Source organism: Meles meles, chromosome 2, assembly GCF_922984935.1.
Source record: "Meles meles chromosome 2, mMelMel3.1 paternal haplotype, whole genome shotgun sequence".
In the NCBI taxonomy this organism is placed as follows: Eukaryota; Metazoa; Chordata; class Mammalia; order Carnivora; family Mustelidae; genus Meles; species Meles meles.
Window position 1 is genome coordinate 75796845 of NC_060067.1, and position 19922 is coordinate 75816766.

At 34.0% G+C, this 19922-nt stretch overlaps 2 pseudogenes; one reads left to right on the forward strand and one right to left on the reverse strand.

Moving 5' to 3' along the window:
• Nucleotides 1-1331: 1331 nt before the first annotated feature.
• Nucleotides 1332-2845, reverse strand: LOC123936851 (annotated as a pseudogene).
• Nucleotides 2846-19305: 16460 nt separating this feature from the next.
• On the forward strand, nt 19306-19663 carry LOC123936852 (annotated as a pseudogene).
• Nucleotides 19664-19922: the final 259 nt, after the last annotated feature.

Sequence of the window (19922 nt, forward strand, 5' to 3'; positions counted from 1 at the left end):
TCTGTAATGACTTAAATGCACATAACATTTTTGGTAAATTTCTGTGGTTTAGCGAATTACCCACTAATGTGTGTGTTTTTCTGCTATATGTATTTTTTAATTTTATCAGCGTTTACATCTTGTTCTTGTTTTTAAGCCTCATGTTGTCTTCAGTATGGACATTTTCCTCTTCAGTACCCAAGCAACTCCTATTTGTCATTGAAGGACCAAATCTTATGTGTCACTCATTCCCTAACATAGGTAATAATTGCTTCTGCTCTGGGCTACCATAGCACTATGCTTAAAACCCTAGAATAGTGCATGCTACTTTTTTTTTTTAAAGGAATGAACAAAATTTGATTTTTTTTTGTTTTAGATAATACTTGAATATTAAGAAAGCTAATAATTTAAAATTTAAAACATGTTGGCTAGATTTATGTATATATTATATTTATGTAATGGTTCTGATTTTACCTTTCCAAGAGCAGTTGCCCAGGAGAAAGAAAGGTAACCTGTAGTAATCTTTGGGGCGTGTACCATCTTCTCAGGGCAGGTGTCCCATATCAAAGCAAAGAATTAAAGTGGAGAAGCAAGCATCCCATTCCCTCCTCCTCTCCACTCCTCCCTTTTGTTTTTATTTGAAGCATTTCTAAACAAAACAAACAAACAAACAAACAAAAAAACCAAATGCAAAATTAGGTTTGGAATAAAAAGCTAGGTGACTACCCCAACTCAGGACTGTGTTTCATTAGAGGAGACTTGGTACAGGCAGGACATGAACTGCCCCTCATCTACAGGGACACTGTGACAGAAGTCCAAGCCACACATAAAAGTGATTTGCAATCTCTGAACAAAGGCACAGCTAGGATAAACTGCAAAATGAGTGGATTTGGCCAGACTGTCTATCATGTGGCTTCCAGTCAGGAAGACTAGCTTCTAAGCTCAGCTGGGAAGACTCGCCCTCTCTGCCAAGACAGGTGCAAAATAGAAATTCCATCATGCTCTGGCACCAAACTTCTGTTACAAAAAAGAACTATACTGAGAGTAAAGAAGATCAATAAAGTGAAAATGTTTACCATACTTGTGGGGTAAAGCAATAGTCAATGGTTTAAAGTTTGTGTATGCTATAAAACAATGTGGCAAACTATAATCCTAAACAAATAAACCAAACACAGTCCTGTAAGGATATTAAATTTGAGAGTACACCCAGTGAATTACTAACTCCTGAGAGCCCATAATCTGCCTGTCCATTGTATAGTTTTTTCCAGTTCACCTAGGGAGGGAAGGGTGTTTCTTGTTTCATAGAGGCTCTGATAAACTTCTTCTTCTTTTTTTTTTAAGGTATTAAGAAATTATAAACCAAAAATTTTAAACCCTAAAGTTATAGGCAAATCTTCATTTTTATGGAATATAAAACCCTCTGCTTCTTCCACTTCTAATAGCTCATTAAGGGAAGCCACTGTCCCTGCAGCATGTCCCTGCAGCATTTCCAAGTAGCAGAGCACAGCTCACTCAGGCCTTGCGAATGCCATACAGGAGTGATGAGCTTCAAGTCTTGCACTTCTGGCATTCCACTTATTCTAGGAATTGGGATGATTCGTAATTTGATACCAGAATGATTATCCTCTTCTGCCTTGGTTATTAGGGGGGTGTTGCTGTAACCCATTCTCTCTCTTTTAAAGACAAGACTTTTCAAATTCCATCTTATTGCGTGCTCTTCCATCTTACTGGCCTGGTCTTCTATGGATGTTATATGATTTCGGCAACTACAAAGGCATAGGTCACTCCCTCTGTGATTCTGTTTGGGTCTGGCAAATATTAACAACTTCTTCTGACTCTTGTATTGGTGTTGCTCTATTTCTAATAGCATCTTCTTACAGCCCAATAACATCAAAAGTGCCTTAACTTGCCAACAACTTTGCTTTGCAGATTCAGAATTTAGCAGATTTTTTCAGCCTCAGGCACACCAGACAATATGGTAAATATTTCATTAGAAAGTACACCCCCTTCAATGATCTGCAGACATTCTGTTAGAGTGTTGTTAATTTTATAGTACAGTTCAAGTTGCACTTTCTTTTCTTCACCTTTTCCATACTCTTCCAGGATGAAATATTAATTACCTCTATTATTGTTCTTTTTAAGTTCCATAGAAGACTGTTTTTAGATTTTTTGCCTTAGATTTCTGCCATTTTTCTGATTTTTTTTTTCTCTCAATCCTCTGCTGTCATCTTCTTAATGTTTGGATTCGTTTGGGTCCCATTTGGGATTCTTCTTGCATTTACAGGTTGGTCACCATATTGAGTTTTGGGAGCTGTCTTATTGAGAAACTGGTTCCAGGAAAGAGTATTTTTTTCAATCTGGAGCCCAAATTCTGTGCTTTGCAATGATAGCTGTTGGTGCATTTATTTCCATTAGTGCTGTTTTCTATTATGTTAGGGGTGTTTGGGATGACTGAATTAAAATTGCCAACTGTCAAATTAGGATTTTGGCTTAAGGCTTTTGATATTTTGCAGTGCACATGATGTCTGAGATCTAAAACAGTTTTAGTGGATTTCTGATCATGCTTAATGTTTGGATGTCTGTTACTATAGCCTCCCTGAAGCACACTGGGGCATGTCCAGGATTTGGTTTGCCTTACTTCTTTGTTCAGTAACAGTGTGTGACTGTACCTTAATTTCATTTTGTCTTTCTTATTTATCCTTATTAACCTTTATATTCTTTATGTCCTTGACTACTTGTTTCTTTGATGTTTGAGTCCTACTAAGGGCCTGAAGGTAGTACGAGGGAACTTTGGGAGTTTTTCTCCTGGTCTTACAAGGTTTGGTCCTCTCGAGAGTTGCTGTGACTTTACTGATGGAATCTTAATTTGTGTTTATCTAACAAATTGTCTATAACTTCTTTCAGAACAGCACTATTCCCTGAACTTTTTTTTGCCCAAGGCTTGTTTAGGAGCCAAATTGCTCTTGATTTGATTATAAGAGTTAGTCTTTGGTTTACCAATTATCCATAATTCAGGAATTTGTCTTCCTTTCAGAGTCTGAGAAAGTTTGGGGCAAGTTTCTTTGTAAGGGTTCATTTCAGCAAGGTTATTGTCCACAGGGTCAGCACATTTAACATTTCCTTGATCTGCTACCGGCTGTCTTGCAGTTTTCAATTCTTGTATATTTGGTGACGCCACAGCTTTTCTAAAAAGTTCTCCAGTAATGAATGAACCAGCTTCATGCTGTTCTTGACTATTGCTGGAAGGCTTACAGTTTAAGTTAGAAGACATACATCCTGAAGTCAGCCTTTGGCCTAGAAGTTCGGGTGGCTCCAACTTTGGCTTCTGGATCCTGTGATATTGGCAGGTCTGGGCTGGAGTTTAATGCCGATGGGTCTTAGAAATTTGATAGGCAAAGCAGCATGATCTGTGACATCCTTTTTGAGTATAATAATAGATTTAGAAGGTAGAATATTCAAACAATAACTCTTAGCTTTTTAATAGGCCTGGTGCTGTGGCACTTCAGTTTCCCTTGGCTGCTAGGTACTCCTGGAGCTTTCCCTGTCACTCTTTAGTAGCTGTGGATGGCCCCAGTGGCACTATAACTCTTATGTGACAGTTTTTCTTCCATTTTTTAAAAAATTTAATTGTTTAGTGTATCTTTCACTGAATCATCAGGAAGATCATCCTGAAAAACACTTAATCCTTAGTTTAAGGACCAAGTTCAATGATAGAACAGAATCAATTTTAATGCGTAGAAGAAGTTTAAAAGGGACACCTGAATTGATGAACCTTGATAAAAACCTGTGTTTGGTGCCTCGAAGCCTACAAAACAAACTTATAAATCTTTGGCATCAATTGTTCAATATCTGTTCCATCTTGGTCTTCTGATTTTTCTTGTACAGAAACCCTGTTCCTCACATACCATATCATCATGTCTTAATAACTTTAACATGTTATTCTCTCTCCCCTCTACCCACATTCCTTTCTCCAGAGATTGAGGTGAATGAGCTCTTACTAACACTTCCAGGCCCAGATGAAATATGGTTTCCTTGTTGAGTGAGCTCATACGCTCAGGTAAAGTCACTGTTTTGTTCCTCATATTTCCTGTTACACTTTTAGTAAAAGTCAAAATCTTTGTAATGGTCAGTGGGGCCCTATATTGTTTATTCTTTATAGTTTTCTTGTCTTAAAGCTTTTCTGTGGTTACTCCCTCTGTCTTCAGTGACCTTAACACAGATACTCACTTAGCTATCTTCTTCACATCCTCTGAGAGTTGCTTAATGACATCTTCTCAATGAGGCCTCTCATGACCACCATATTTAAAATTGAGATTGCCCTACCAATCAGCTTTATGCCACATATTTTTTCATAGTATTTATCATCTTATAAAAAACTACATAGTTTATTTATTTGACTTATTTTAAATTACTATATCCACACAATATAATGTAAGTCCCATGATGGTAAAGGTTTGTCTGTTTTTTTTTCCCCATTGATATGTACCAAACGTCTAGAATATTTCCTGTATAATAAAGATTTATTAACTAAGTGAAAAATAAATCTTGAACCTCTACTTAACCTCTCTAACCTCTACTTCCTTGTATTTAAAACAGAGGTCATAAGAATTCCTAAGTGAGAAAGCTACTGTGATTAATTAATGAGATGATGCATACAAAGCAATTAGCATAGTGTCTGATTCATCATAATTAATTAATACTGTTAACTCCCGTTATTAATGGTTTTACTACTTTCTAAGTTTTTAAGATTCAAAACCTTAATTCATAACTATTAAGCTTACAGAATTGAAAAAAGAACAGTTAAGGGGAAGAACCCAGGAAGAATATTTATAGGTAGAATTCATTATGTAATTATATATTTTTTAATTTCAGAAAATGATAAATTACAGGATGCCTGGGTAGCTCCGTCCATTAAGTGGTTGCCTTTGGCTCAGGTCAGGATTCCAGGGTCCTGGGATCAATTCCTGTATTCAGCTACTTGCTCAGTTTCTTCTCTCTCTGTCTCCTCTGCCACTCTGCCTGCTTGTGCTCTCTCTCTCTCTGATAAATAAATAAATAAAATCTTTTTTAAAAATAAAATTCTTAAAAAAGATAAATTACATTTTAGTATAATAGTATCTGAAATATTGAAACATTAACAAAAATCTTTTCTCGAAATCTCAATAATTCTTTTTTTGAAAGCAATATAAAGGATGAAATTTATCAATTTTGAAATTATTAGAACTGTTAGTTCAACTAGATTTTTACCAAAAGTCACCTTACAATAAATTGCCATTAAAATTTAAACCATTCTTAACTTCTAAAAAATATATCAAAGTGATACACATAGTTTTTTTTTTTTTAATAAAAGCAAATTCTGGGGGCACCTGGGTGGCTCAGTGGGTTAAAGCCTCTGCCTTCAGCTTAGGTCATGATCCCAGAGTCCTGGGATCGAGCCCCGCATCGGCATCGGGCTCTCTGCTCAGCAGGGAGCCTGATTCCTTTCCTCTCTCTCTGGCTGCCTCTCTGCCTGCCTGTGATCTCTGTCTGTTAAATAAATAAAATCTTTAAAAAAAAAAAAAAGCAAATTCTGTTAATAGAGGTAAAAAACTCATCAATTTCTTGCCCTAACCTTTTGCATGGCCAACTATAATAACTTAGGCTTTAATATATCTGTTTAGACCTGTTCTGGTGATTGCCTTTATGTATCTAACATATATGCTTATGCTGCTATTTTTTAATTCATCAAATGAAGATTATTTTACTGTTCTTGGGCTGTCATATATTAGCTGTTAATTTATTTCTCCACTTCAAACTCTCTCACCCCTTTCCTTCTTCTAATTCTTGGTAATTTTAACACTTCAAAAATTTTCCACTGATTATCCTTGTTAATCGCTTTTAACTACTGAAATTTCTAATTTGTTTAACCAACATAAACATTATCTTTTGACTTTCTCTTTTGTGAGATGAGCATGTTATTATCTCTATGATTCTTCACTTTGACTTGCACTTTAAAGATGATAATACGTATATTCTATTGTGTCAAACATAATTAAATGTTTTGTGTTTTCTCTGTAGCTTGATTGATAAAGTTAAAAATTGATGAATTTTGATTTATTAAAATGATTGTGTAATGTTGTTTAGTTCAGACCCTGGGTTTATTTCTCTCCAGGTTTTTTGATGTCATAGCAGCAGTGCCATTCCAAACTGAATACCCCTAATGTCAACAGTAAATGTATTTTTAATTTTTGCATTCTTCTAACTCTTAAAATCATGATGATGTTATGGTCACATCTTTTTAGACAATGACTATATTTTGTAACATTATAATCAACAACCAACATTTTTTTACTGAATTTGGTATTGCTTATTGAAAAAATTATATTTTGAATATATTTTGGATGATAAGAGAATAATTTCTTAAAAGTCAATTTACCATATAATTTTTTAAAAGATTTTATTTATTTATTTGAAAGAGAGAGTGTGAGAGAGAGCATGAAAAGGGAGAAGGTCAGAAGGAGAAGCAGACTTCCCTGAGAGTTGGGAGCCTGATGTGGGGCTCCATCACAGGACTCTGGGATCATGACCTGAGCCAAAGACAGTCGTTTAACCAACTGAGCCACCCAGATGCCCCTGCCATATAGTTTTAATAGACAGAATTTCAACTGTCCCCACAGCATTTTTTTTTTTTTTAAGTTAATGGTCACTGCCTTAGTTCCCTACAGCTGCTGCTGGAGAACAAAACCGCTGAAGGGAAGCTGAGAATTAAGACCATCAGAAAGTGCTATACGCCACCTGGCTCAGTTGGTTAAGTGACTGCCCTCAGTGCAGGTCATGATCTTGGAGTCCAAGGATTGAGTCCTGTGTTGGGCTCCCTGCTCAGTAGAGAGTCTGCTTCTCCCTCTGACTCTCCAGCCTCTCGTGATCTCTCTCTCTCATTTTCTCCCTTTCAAATAAATAAATAAAATCTTAAAAAAAAATAGAAAGAATATACAGTCACAGTTTCTGGTTTTTATTCTCATTTTCTGAAGTCAATATGTAGATAATTTCCTTGAGAAGACATTTCCATGCAAGGAGATGTTCAGTGATTTTTGGTTAATGAAAACAGTTTAGTAATTTCATGTGATATAGAAATCTAGACTTTAGGAGTTCCTAGGTGGTTCAGTAGGTTAATTGACTGCCTTAGGCTCATGTCATGATCCCAGAGCCCTGGGATCAAGTCCTGCATCTGGCTTCTGGCACAGTGGGGAGCCTGCATCTCCCCCTGACCCTCTTCGCATGCTGTTTATCACTCTCTCTCAAGTAAATAAATAAATAAATAAAATCTTTTAAAAAATCCAGATTTTATTCTATTTTTCTCTCCCCGCTTTGAGACTTTGCCCCAATGCTTCTTAACATCCCCACTCATTGGTGAAAAGTATGATGCTATTTTGATGTTTATTTCTTGGGTTGGGGAGAGTCCATTTATTTGTTATTTTATTGTTTTCTGTCTCAAAGAGTTTAAACATTCTTTTCATCTTTAATGTGTAACATTTTAAATTAATTTGCACTTGTGTGACTTTTTTTAAATTTCATTTTTCTTGGTACTTAGTGCTCAGTGAATTTCTTGCCCTTTTATAAAATTTTCTTCCTGCTGTAGACAATTTTGTGTCAATGGTGGTGTTTTTTTGTTTGTTTTTTTCAAAAACATTTTCTTATGCTCTTTTCCTCTTTCCCAATTCTCTGTTCTCCTGTTAGCAAGTTAGAACTTCTGCAATTTGAACATACTGAAACTGTGAAGATTCTCAATCTCTCTCTCTCACATACACACACACATACATCTTAGGATAACATTATTTGCCTTTGAAGACAGATTTTCTTTTTGTTTATTCTGGCCTTTCTTTCTGGACCCTCATACTTTTTTAAATTTAATTTTTTAAGAATGAGGGGATACAAATTTTGACTGGAAGCTGTATGTTACTGGACAGAACCTGGCAACCGATAGCTCCTTCTCTAGTGTCAGGTGTTATAGTGTTATAATAAAGAGGACTTTAATATGAGATGGGTATACTCACATTAACAGCTCTATTTGTATCCTGAGAACGTATTTACATTCTAAGGAATATTTTGTGTTAGGATGGAAGGTCTTATTTCCATTCTCTTAATGGATTGTCTGTACCTGTGTGTATGTGTGTGGGTATGTAGAAATGGTTTGGAAGAAAGAACTTAATTAATCCTAAATTTTAAGACCATATTTTACCCCTGTTTTCTTTATAGTTTCATAATGAGTGTTCTAAATTGGCAATCTCTGTTCTTATTTCTCTTCTGTAGATGTCTAGAAGAAAGAGAATTGTATGTGTGTGTGTGTGTGTGTGTGTGTGTGTGTGTGTGTGTATGTGTGTGAAAGAGAAAGATCTGCAGAGAAGGGGATGTCTGTGTGTTTTAACACCTCCCTTCAATGGTATCATTAGTCTTCTTTTCCTGGAACTATTAAAATGAATTGTGAATATTTTATAACAAAATTAAACACAGTAGTTTCTCATTAGATGGTATAGAAAATCTACACTGGCATAAGTCAGATTTTTGAAAATTTCTTTCCAGACAGCTCAGATAATTACATTTAATACAAAGAAGAAATTATCTGTCATTTTTTTCCCCTCCAATTATGTTGAATTGCCAAGAGTGTTTCTAATTAAGCAAAGATCACAGAAACAGCAACACCCCAATCTATTATTTATGCAAACATTTGTAGAGCAGAAAATTGTAAATTAACATATAAAGTTTTACAAATATTGTCTAACTCATGTTTACATATCAGCATTAGATTTTGTGAAAATATTGTTAGCATATATAATTAAGGATCAGATTTACTACTTGGCATGAGAAGTAAAAATAAACAGACAAGAGTAAGTTATTGTTTGTAATTATATTTTTTTCAATTTTTCATTAAAATAATAGTTCAGGTAAGTACAATTCAAGTGTTAAGCCATGATAATTAATTTTAATAACTTTTGAAAAAAAGTTATTTGAATCTGACTGCTCAATTGCTATATTTCTTTTTGAAATGTAGGTTTCAGATTGTAGTTTAACTTCTAAATTATGGAATCATTAAATTGTTTTTATATTCATTGGAGGTGTTTTTAAGATATTTTTCTTAGAAACAGCTTAAGCTAAACTGAAAATTGTAATTATAACAGAAATTTATATTTTTGACAGTTGAAATATTGCTTTACTGTTAATAAAAAGGAGTATTGTGGGAAAATATTCCATAGTTCCTTAAATATAATCTGAGTAATACCTAATCACTATATAAAGGTCTAAAGAAATTTGAAAAGATACCTAATAAACTTTTTGAAATTTGAGCTAATTTGTGTGGAGGTTTTTTTGGGAGGGTGTGGTTAAATATTCAATGATACTAATTTCTCCTTTCCATGTCTTAAATTAATTAAGGTATTTGAAACAATGACTCAAAGTTTCAGAATTCCAAAAGACTAAAGTAATTTATAATATTATTAAAAATAAAATTCCCCCTTTTTTCTCAAGATAAAAATTAGACATTATCCAGTATTATTTATTTCTTATTTCTGGTTTCTTATTTCTTCCCTAGTGATATTTTCCTCTTTCATTTCAACAATCTAAATAATGGAAACTATCCCTTCCCCCACCATCTTAGTGAAGGTCACTAGAAAGTTCAGAGTCATCTTGTTGCCTTTCAATATGGGGGTGATTTGGTCCCAATACCATTCATGAATATAGATGCAAAATTCTCAACAAAATTTTGTCAAATTTTATATATTACTATAAGTATTAATTTCTAAAACTTTTAACTTTTAATAACTTTTAAATATATTTATGTAAATAAAATTTTTTGAATATAAAAATACACCATGATGAGTGACACTTATTTTAGGTATGAAAGGGTGACTCAGTATTTGAAAATCAGTCAATGTTATACACAATACAATCAGACTAAAAAGAAAAAGGCATGGTATCAATTGACATAGGAAAAGCATTTGACAAAATTCAATTATTATTCATGATTTAAAAACTCTAGTGCACTTAGAAGAGAGGACCTCATTACTATCATAAAAAGTATCCACAGCTAACTTTATGCTTAATGATGAAAGACTGAATGGTTTGTCTCTGAAATCAGGAACAGGGCAAGGATGTCTGATTTTAGGACTCTTATTCACATAATTCCAGAATGTTTAGCCACTGCAATTAAAAAAAAAAAAAGAAAATATAAGGAAAACAGATTAGCAAAGGAGGAAAAGAGAAGAATAAAACTGTTTGCAGATAACAAGATTGTGTGTGTAGAAAAGGAATCTACAGAAAAGAAAAACAAAACAAAAACAAAACTCCTAGAACTGAGTCATTGGATTCAAGAGCAATGCATGAAAGTCAATTGCATTTCTATATACTGACAATAAACAGTGGGAAAACAAAATGAAAAATGCAATATCATTCCCAATTGTTGCAGAGAAAATAAAATAATTGTGTAGAAATCTAACAAAACATCTACCAGGGATTGTACACAATAACTATGAAATGGTGATAAAAGAAATGAGAGACAATATTTGAAGAGACTACCATGTTCATGCTACAGTAATCAAGACTGCATGGTATTTCCAGAAGGAAAGAGATATAAATCAATGGAGTCAAATAGAAAACTCAAAAACAGATCTAAATATGCATACTTAACCTTTGACAAAGGAAGAAAGCAATAAAATGAAGGAAGTGTTTCTTATTAAAAAAATGGTGCTGGAGAAACTGGACATCTACAGACAAAAAAAAAGAATCTCAATGTAAAACTCACACTTTATATAAAAATTAACTAAAAATAGATTATGGACTTAAAGTAAAATATAAACCTATAAAATGTTAAGAAAAAAATGTAGAGAAATATCTTTAGGGCTTAAACCAAAGTAGAGAGTTTTAGATACGATGCCAAAAGCATAATCCATAAAAGAAAATAATTGATAATTCACCTTGCTAAATTTAAAAACTTTTGGTCTGTGAAAAGCTCAAAGAGGGTGAAAAGTCAGGTTGCAGACTTAGAGAATACATTTATTAGTTTTATACTCAATAGGCACCTTTGTCCATATCATGTAAAGAATTCTCAAAAATCAACATTGAAAACAACAATACAATTAGAAAATGGGCAAAGGATATGCATAGTCATCTTACCAAAGAAAATATACAGATGGTAAATTAGCACATGAAAAGATATTAAAATTCATTATCATCAGGAAAATGCAAATTAAAGCCACAATAATGTATTACTATATACTAATCAAAAAGAAATGAAAAACAATGATAAACAAGATGGGATTGGGAGGGAGACAAACCATAAATGACTCTTAATCTCACAAAACAAACTGGGGGTTGCTGGGGGGAGGTGGGATTGGGAGAGGGGGAGGGGGCTATGGACATTGGGGAGGGGAGGCGAACCATAAGAGACTATGGACTCTGAAAAACAACCTGAGGGTTTTGAAGGGTCAGGGGTGGGAGGTTGGGGGAACAGGTGGTGGGTGATGGGGAGGGCACGTTTTGCATGGAGCACTGGGTGTTGTGCAAAAAGAATGAATACTGTTACGCTGAAAAAAAAATAAATAAATAGAAAACATAAACTAAAAAAAAAAAAAAAAAAAAAAAAAAAAAAAAAAAAAAACAATGATAAAACTAAATGCTGGTGAGAATGTGGAAAAATTGGATCACTCATACTTGAGAATTTTAGAGTGACTGAGATCCTCAGAAAAATAGTCTAGCAGTTCCTTTTAAAACTAAAAATTGACTAAACATATTACCCAGCAATTCCACATTTGGGCATTTATTCCAGAGAAATGAAAATGTATTTTCACTCAAAAATTTGCCATAAATGTTCATAGTAGGTTTATTTTTTCATAGTTTAAAACTTGAAATTCTCCACATGTTCTTCAATGGGTGAATGGTTAAACAGCTCTGGTGTATCTACACTATGGAATTCTATTTGGCAATAAAAAGAAACAGACTATTGACATATGCAACAACTTTAACGAGCCTCAAGAAAATTATGTGGGGTGAAAAAGTCAATATCAAAAGGATACATATTGCATGATTCCATTTATATGACATTCATGAAATAACATAATTATAGAAATAGAGAGCTGGTTATTGGTTACCAAAATTTAGGGAAAGAAGTAGGGCTGGATGTGGCTATAAATATGTAGCTTGAAGGAAATCTGTGATGATACAGATGAGTATCTTGATTGTGGGGATGGTTATAGGAAGGTTATAGGAAGCTAACCTTGTGATAAAATTACATACACACACACGCACACACACACACACACACACACACACACACAAGTTCATGTATAATTAATAAGATCTGAATAAGATCTATTGATTGTGCCAACATCAATTTCCTAGTTTTATTGCTGTCCTCAATTTAGCAAGATGTTAAAAGAAGGAGACCCTGGATAAAGGGGTGCACAGGATTTCCCTGTATATTTCTTTGCAACTTTCAGTGAATTCTGTTTATTTTAAAATAAAAGACATTCGTTGAGCCACTTGGAATTCATGTCCATATAACATGTGAGATAGAGATATCAGTTTCCTACAGTTGCCGCAGCAAATTATAAATTGGGTGATTTAAAACAACAGAAATTTTTTCTCTCACAGTTATGGAGGTTAGAAATCTGAAATCAAGGCAGTTGCAGAGTTGATTCCTTCTGGAGACTATAAGGAGAATCCATTCCTTGCTTCTCTCCCTGCTTCTGGTGGTTTGGGCAAATCTTCGTGTTCCCTTACAGCTGCCTCACTCCAGTATCTGCTTCCAGAGTCACATGGCATTCTCCCTATGTCTATGTGCCTCTGTGTTCATATAAGCCTTCTGTTATGAGGACACCAGCTATTGGAATAGAGCCTACCCTAATCCAGTGTGACCTCATTTTAACCTGATTACACTTGGAAAGACTGTTTCCAAATAAGGCTGTAGTTTCAGGTGCTAGAGGTGAGCTGTATTCTAAGAATTGGTAATCCAGCAGAAATGACATCAAAATAGTTTCTCAACTTTTAAAGTCTCTTATCACTTGGCCAATATTTTCGGTTTTTCACTTCTATCAAATAGCTATCTTGGATATACTTTTGCCATTCAATAGCATATTCATTTTAGCCACCATTGTAAGTTACATTTTTGCTCATAGTAATGTCCCACCAGGCTTCTAGCATTTTTAATTTGATAGATCTTTTAATATACATATTATGTATTAAAATTTCCAACTAAATTTTATTTTCTCCAAAATGCTTTTGTAATTGTAATTAATACTGCGGTTTTGTATTTTGTGGTTCTCAAAAATGCCTCACCCAGTTCTGCTCCATGATTAGAATATAGACTCATGAGTTCTGTGTTCCTGTTGATATCTGCATTCCTGTTTATCCATATATTTTTCCTTCCAAGGGGAAATATGACTGTACAAATAAAATAGTACTAAATAATTAATTATGAAAATGTATCTTTAAAGTAGGTAAATGAGAGGGGCACCTGGTGGCTCAGTCAGTTAAGTGACTGCCTTGGTTTCAGGTCATGAGTGCAGGGTCCTGGGATCAAGCCCCACATCGGGCTCCCTGTTCAGTGGGGAGCCTGCTTCTCCCCTTCCCACTGCCAACCCCCGCTTGTGTTCTCTGTCTCTCTCATAAATAAATTTTAAAAAAGGGATATGCATTATTTGAATACATTTAAAAAATAAAACAATAATAAAAAATAAAATAGGTAAATGAGATGACTAATGTGAACATTGTGATCCAATTATGCCTCAAATGTAAACTCTGAATAGATGATTATCTTCATAAAAAGCAACAGTAAATACAATCTGAATTATAATTGCATAGTATTACTTGTTTTATTAAGATAAAAGTTTTAAAAAATGTAAGAATGGAGATAGGGATTACTTTAGTTCTTATACTGTGATCTCCAAGTTGCAGTTGTTTGCAGAGAAACAGTAATAAAAATAGATTTTATATAACAAAATGGAACTAGTCAGCTGAAGTGAAAGAGATTCTGGTGCTTCTATGTCATTTTCCCTCTCTCTCCTCTAAGATCTTCATAGTCTTTTCCCTGGGCTGAGAAAATGCTGGATCTTCCCATTCCTTTTTCTTGGGATCTTGAATTACCTAACTTTCTGATAAGTTTGCCCAACAGAGCTTGTAGAAGTATGTTGTAAGATATTATTTTTAGAATGTTGATTATATACAATTTAATAAATTGCGATTTTAGTTACCATTTTTTATTCTTATGACTTTGATATTTCCCTTAATGCCATTTTAATTTCGTTATGTTTGTTATATTTTGGCTGTCTTTATTGCTTGTTTTATATCCTATGTTAATTACTTTGTTTCTCTTCTAAACTAATTTTCTCCTTCACTACTCAAGGGAATTTTCTCTCTTATATAGCACAGGAAAAATCAACAGCTTCTCCAAAATACAAACTCTGGCTTCAAGGAAGAATAATTCAATTCATTACAAAAGTATATGTTTGGAAATCTTTATATATTTACAAAGCAATATGCGAGGCACTCACTCAGTTTCAAAAAACAGATAAGGAACAGTTATTAACCTTCTTTCTGGAGCTGACAGTGAAATCAATGCATAAGAAGTATACATTTAGTTGTATTACAAAGTAAAATGAAGGAAATAGGAAAGTTTTAGAGGCATAATGTTCAGAAAATGGAAGGGAGGATCTCCTGGGTGGCACATTTGGTTTAGTGTGTTTTCACCTGTGGTTTCAGCTCAGGTTGCGATCTCAGGGTCAGGAGATTAAGCCCCATGTGGGGCTTCATACTCAGTGAAGTGTTCATTTAAGACTTTTCCTTTTCTCTAGCCTTTCCCCACAGTGATTTTGGTCTCTCTCTAAAATACATGAATAAAATCTAAAAAATTAAAAAAAAAGGAAAGTAGTCAGAGAAAGGATCAAAAAATGTTTAAGCACATATGAAGGTTTTTGGATAATCTAACATTTCACTAGGCCTAAAACAAAAGTTCTGACAGATAACATAATGGAGTATTTCCAAAGGATGCCTCTGTCATCAATGAATTTTCATTCTTGAGAAAGTGATTCTACCTCCTTAAACTTTAACTAAAAATGAGTCATAAAGACCACCTAACTTATAAAGCTGTTTTGAAATTTAAGTGAAAGCCATGTAAAGCACCTTCAAAATTTTATATGCTGTGTGTTCCAAAATTGTTCTTTCTTTTTTCTTTTTTACATTTTTTTGGCAGAAAATCTGGTGTAGTCTTCATTGGGTTAATGTCAATAGGAACAAAGGTAAGCATTGTACAAATTTTAGCAAAATAAACCCAGCAATATACTAAATATAGTATATTGTGATTAAGTAGGGTTCATCTGAGGCATGCAAGGATGGATAGGCTTATTAGATAATCTACCTATATGATTTTCCTTATTGAAAATTTAAAAGAGAGAAATATGTATGATTAGAAACACGTTGTGGAAAAGGCCTTTATAAACAACCAAAACCCATTTATCACAAAAACTTAGCAAACTGAAGACAGTAGAACACTTCTCAAAGCTAATGAAGAAGAGAGTAGCATTTAATGCTGAAATCTTGGAAGCATATTCTTTAAAAGCAAGGAATGGGAACAAATGTCTCTTCCTAACACATTCAGTATTACATCTGATACCTTAGTCAATTCAGGAAGACAAAGATAAGAAATATAGTTTAGGGACTGGAGAGAAGGAACAATGGTAATATACTAACACATTAATAGAGTAGATAAAATTTTAAGTAGATTTCTTAACTACAAAATCATTCTGCCATTAATTACATTCCTATTCACTAGATAAAAAAGAGTAAGAAAATATGATTTTTAATGGATAACCTTTATAATATGATGTATATAGAAATGCATTTGACAATAGATGTCTAAGCCCTTTATGGAGAAAGAATTTTTAAACTTTGTTAATAAATAAATAAATAAATAAACTTTGTTAATGATATAAAACATGATATTAACCAATGAACAGACATACACAAGAAAGATTGATTACTACAAAAATGTTGATTCTCTCCAAACTAGGAGATAAATTCATTATAATTCTTATCAAACTCTCAATTTTTTTGCTGGACCTTGAGAAGCTGATAGGAAAATATATATGAACTAGTAACCCAATGACAGACAAGACAATTGCAAAGAAGAATAAAGAGGCAGTCGATACAGTGGTACATGCTAAAACACTCCATAAAACAATGGTAACTGAGATACTGGAATTTTGCTGTGGTAAAGACAAATAATGCCACAGAAGAGTCCAGATAAGGAACCATGTGTCTCTGAACACTACATATGACAGACGTAGATTACAAATCATGAAGAAAGAAGAACAATTTGGGGCACCTGGATGGCTGAGTTGTTAGGTGTCTGGCTCTTGGCTTTGGCTCAGGCTATTATCTCAGGGTCCTAGGATAGAACCCTGTGTTGGGCTCTGTGCTCAGAGGGGAATCTGCTAAGGATTCTCTCCCTCTTCCTCTGCCCCTCCTCCTGCACCCACTCTCTCAAATAAATAAATGAAACTTAAAAAAAAATAAAGAAAAAGAAAAAAAAATCAACAAGTAATGCTAAAGATAGTTTTCTATTTCATTATTTCATTTATTTTTTTATTTCATATATTTTTTAAAAAGATTTTATTTATTTGACAGCCAGAGATAGCGAAAGAGGGAGCACAAGCAGAGGGAGCAGGAGAGGGAGAAGTAGGCTTCCTGCTGAGCAGGGAGCCTGATGTGGGGCTCAATCCCAGACCTGGGTTCGTGACCTGAACTGAAAGCAGATGCTCAACAACTGAGCCACCCAGGCACCCCAATAATTTTAAAAAGTGAATCTTGGGCGCCTGGGTGGCTCAGTTGGTTAAGCAACAGCCTTTGGCTCAGGTCATGATCCCAGGGTCCTAGAATGGAACCTCATGTTGGGCTCCTTACTCAGCAGGGAACCTCTTTCTCCCTCTCCCTCTGCCTGCTACTCCACCTGCTTGTGTGCTCTCTCTCTCTCTGTCAAATAAATAAATAAAATAAAATAAAGAAAAAAGTGAATCTTTACTTCATATTATATACAAAATTTTGGGGTATTAAATAGTTCTGTGTAAGAAAACAAAAAATTAGTAGAACATATGAATATTCTTCATGAACAAAGGGTATGGAGTATTTACTAATGTATCTGAAAAAAATATAGAAAAAATATGATTATTTTGATTATGTTAATATTGATTGCTTTGTCTGAAAATAAAACATTAAAAGAATAAAAGTTGAGTTCTTGGCTGGAAGAATACATTTGAAATTCATATAACTAGCAGAGAATTGGTACCTAGACTTCAAAGTACCCTCTTATCAAGCAAAAATAAGATGGAAAATGCTAAATTGTAAAAGTGGCAAAATGTATAAACTTTGTTGAGGAGGCCATAGAACCTATAAATACACGAAAAGAATTTACACTTCATCAGAAGTAATGAATATGTAAAACAAGTACAGTTAAATATCTCTCATGCCCCTAAATTAGACAGCAATTTAAATGTTTGCCAATTATGGTGTGGTAAGGATATAGAGAAATAGGAAATCTCATATATTGTTGTTGGTGGAGGTGGAAGTTTTTATGGCCATTTTGAAAATACTTATGGAGTTAAATATGTGCATATCCTGTGACCCCCACACTCTACGGCTCAAGTATATAACATAATGAAACTCTTCCACAAGTCATAGAAGAAAAAAATATATAGATAGAGAACTTTTGTATCAGAAATTTTTGCTAGAGTAAAACATTAATAATAATAAAATCCCAAACCAATGTATTTGGTGAAGTCATCCACTGGAAATCCACCTACTGGTGAAAATGGTGAGCTTGATTTGCATTTATTAAGTTGGATGAACCTGAAGCATACGAAGTTGAAATAAGGGAATTTTCATGAAGGCATACAGTATAGGGTACTACTTATATGAAAAATTATGCACATTATTTAGAGACATGTATATAAGTAGCAAATGTAGAATATACATGGGAAATTGAATTAAGGAATATGGTTAGCTCTGGCAGGAGTGGGCAGTAGTGTGATTGAATGTGAACTAGGATTTCAGCTGTGCTTATAGAGGTTTATTTCTCAGCCTGAGTAGTGGTTACCCATTGTTTATACTGTTTTATAATAACATTATATATCATAATATCTATAACATATATATGTGATAGCACACATCATATACAATGATTTGTTATATAATTCCCTTTCTTATGCTTAAAATGTTTCAAAATAAATAATATGTAACAATGAAGGTAGGAGGCAGTGAAAGAGAGTATTGCCAAAGAGTAAACCACAGATTATGGTAATCTGAAATGGATATGAAAGTGGTAACTGGCCAGTCCTATACAATTAAATGGTGTGTTTGAGCCATAGTTCAAATCTTTTTCATTCTACTTCCTATGCTGTATACGTCATCAAACATAAATATTTATATATCCTTTTAGTAACTTGCCCATTACATATATATATATATATATATATATATATATATATGTTTGTTTTTTTTTTTAACCAGGTAAAGCCCAGGGAATTTTGGAGATTCCAGGGATAATTGGGTCTGACTTTGCTCTCCAGGCAGTCACACAGTAATTGTAATAAAACTGTTTTGCCTCCCAAATGATCAATTAAATCTTCTTTAAATATCCAGCATTTGAACACATGAAAATATGCCATGTAACTTTTTTTTAAAAGTATTTCAAAATTCATTGTTTATGCACTACACCCAGGGCTCATGCAATACGTGCCCTCCTTAATACCCACCACCAGGCTCACCCAACCTCCCACCTCCTCCTCTCCAAAACCTCAGTTTGTTTCTCAGAGTCCACAGTCTCTCATGGTTCATCTCCCCTTTTGATTTCCCCCAACCCACTTCTCCTCTCCATCTCCCAATGTCCTCCATGTTATTCCTTATGTTCCACAAGTAAGTGAAACCATATGCCATGTCACTTTATCTCCAGGTGAGGCTATTTCATTTTATCTCCAGGTAAGGCACCTATCATGCAACCACTGTTAATCTTTTCAGACTGGGGAAGTGAAGCACTTGGTTTTTCAACCCAGTCAACTTTGCCTCCCTTAACAATGTACAGGAATCCCTTAAGTGTATTGTAATTTCCTTTACCTTAAAGAATGACTAGCTGTACTCTGATTTCTCTGCTTTATAGGATTTTGCTAAACACAGAACAAAACAACCAATATGCACCAATACCCTGGATCTAAGCTTACATTCATCTTAGTTCTATAGCCTGATGACTCAGTCTGCTCTTCAAAATAAGGAAGGTGCTTCTTCTTGGGACAATGTTGATAGGCATTCAGAATGGTCCAGCGTTTGACATACCATTATAGAGTGTCCTAGAATACAGCCTCTAACAAAACTAGGTTGTCCCGAATCCTTGGTAATATAATCATTTACCTTTATACCTAGAAAGTTGGAAAAGCACCAGAATTCTCTTCTGGCATGTGCCCTGGTTGATTTTGAGGAGTTCATGCTATAAGACCCGCAGTTTTTAAGAAGTTGTCTAAAATGGAAAAAAAAAAATCATGTCAGCAGGATCTATGATGGTTCCATATGTGCTAAATGTGTTCATGATGGAATCAATCATGCTTTCCTTACTGAGGAGTAGAAAATAATTGTGAAAATGTTGCAGGCATAAGCAAAGAACCAGCTAAATTAAAAAAAAAAAATGAAGATATTTTGAGTAATTAAAAAAAACAAAAACAAAAGGCAAAAGAAAAAACAAAAGGAAAGTGAAAGTTTGACCAAATAGACTGCCAATACATTTCAAAGGTCACCAGGTTTCCAGGTGAAATTTCTTATTTGTTATTGAATTTATTGTTAGTCCTTATTATTTAACTCCCAGCCTTCTCATTCAGTCAGTTCTACATTTATGCAGCATCACAGTTTAGGTGCCAAATACTATATCACTTAGGAAA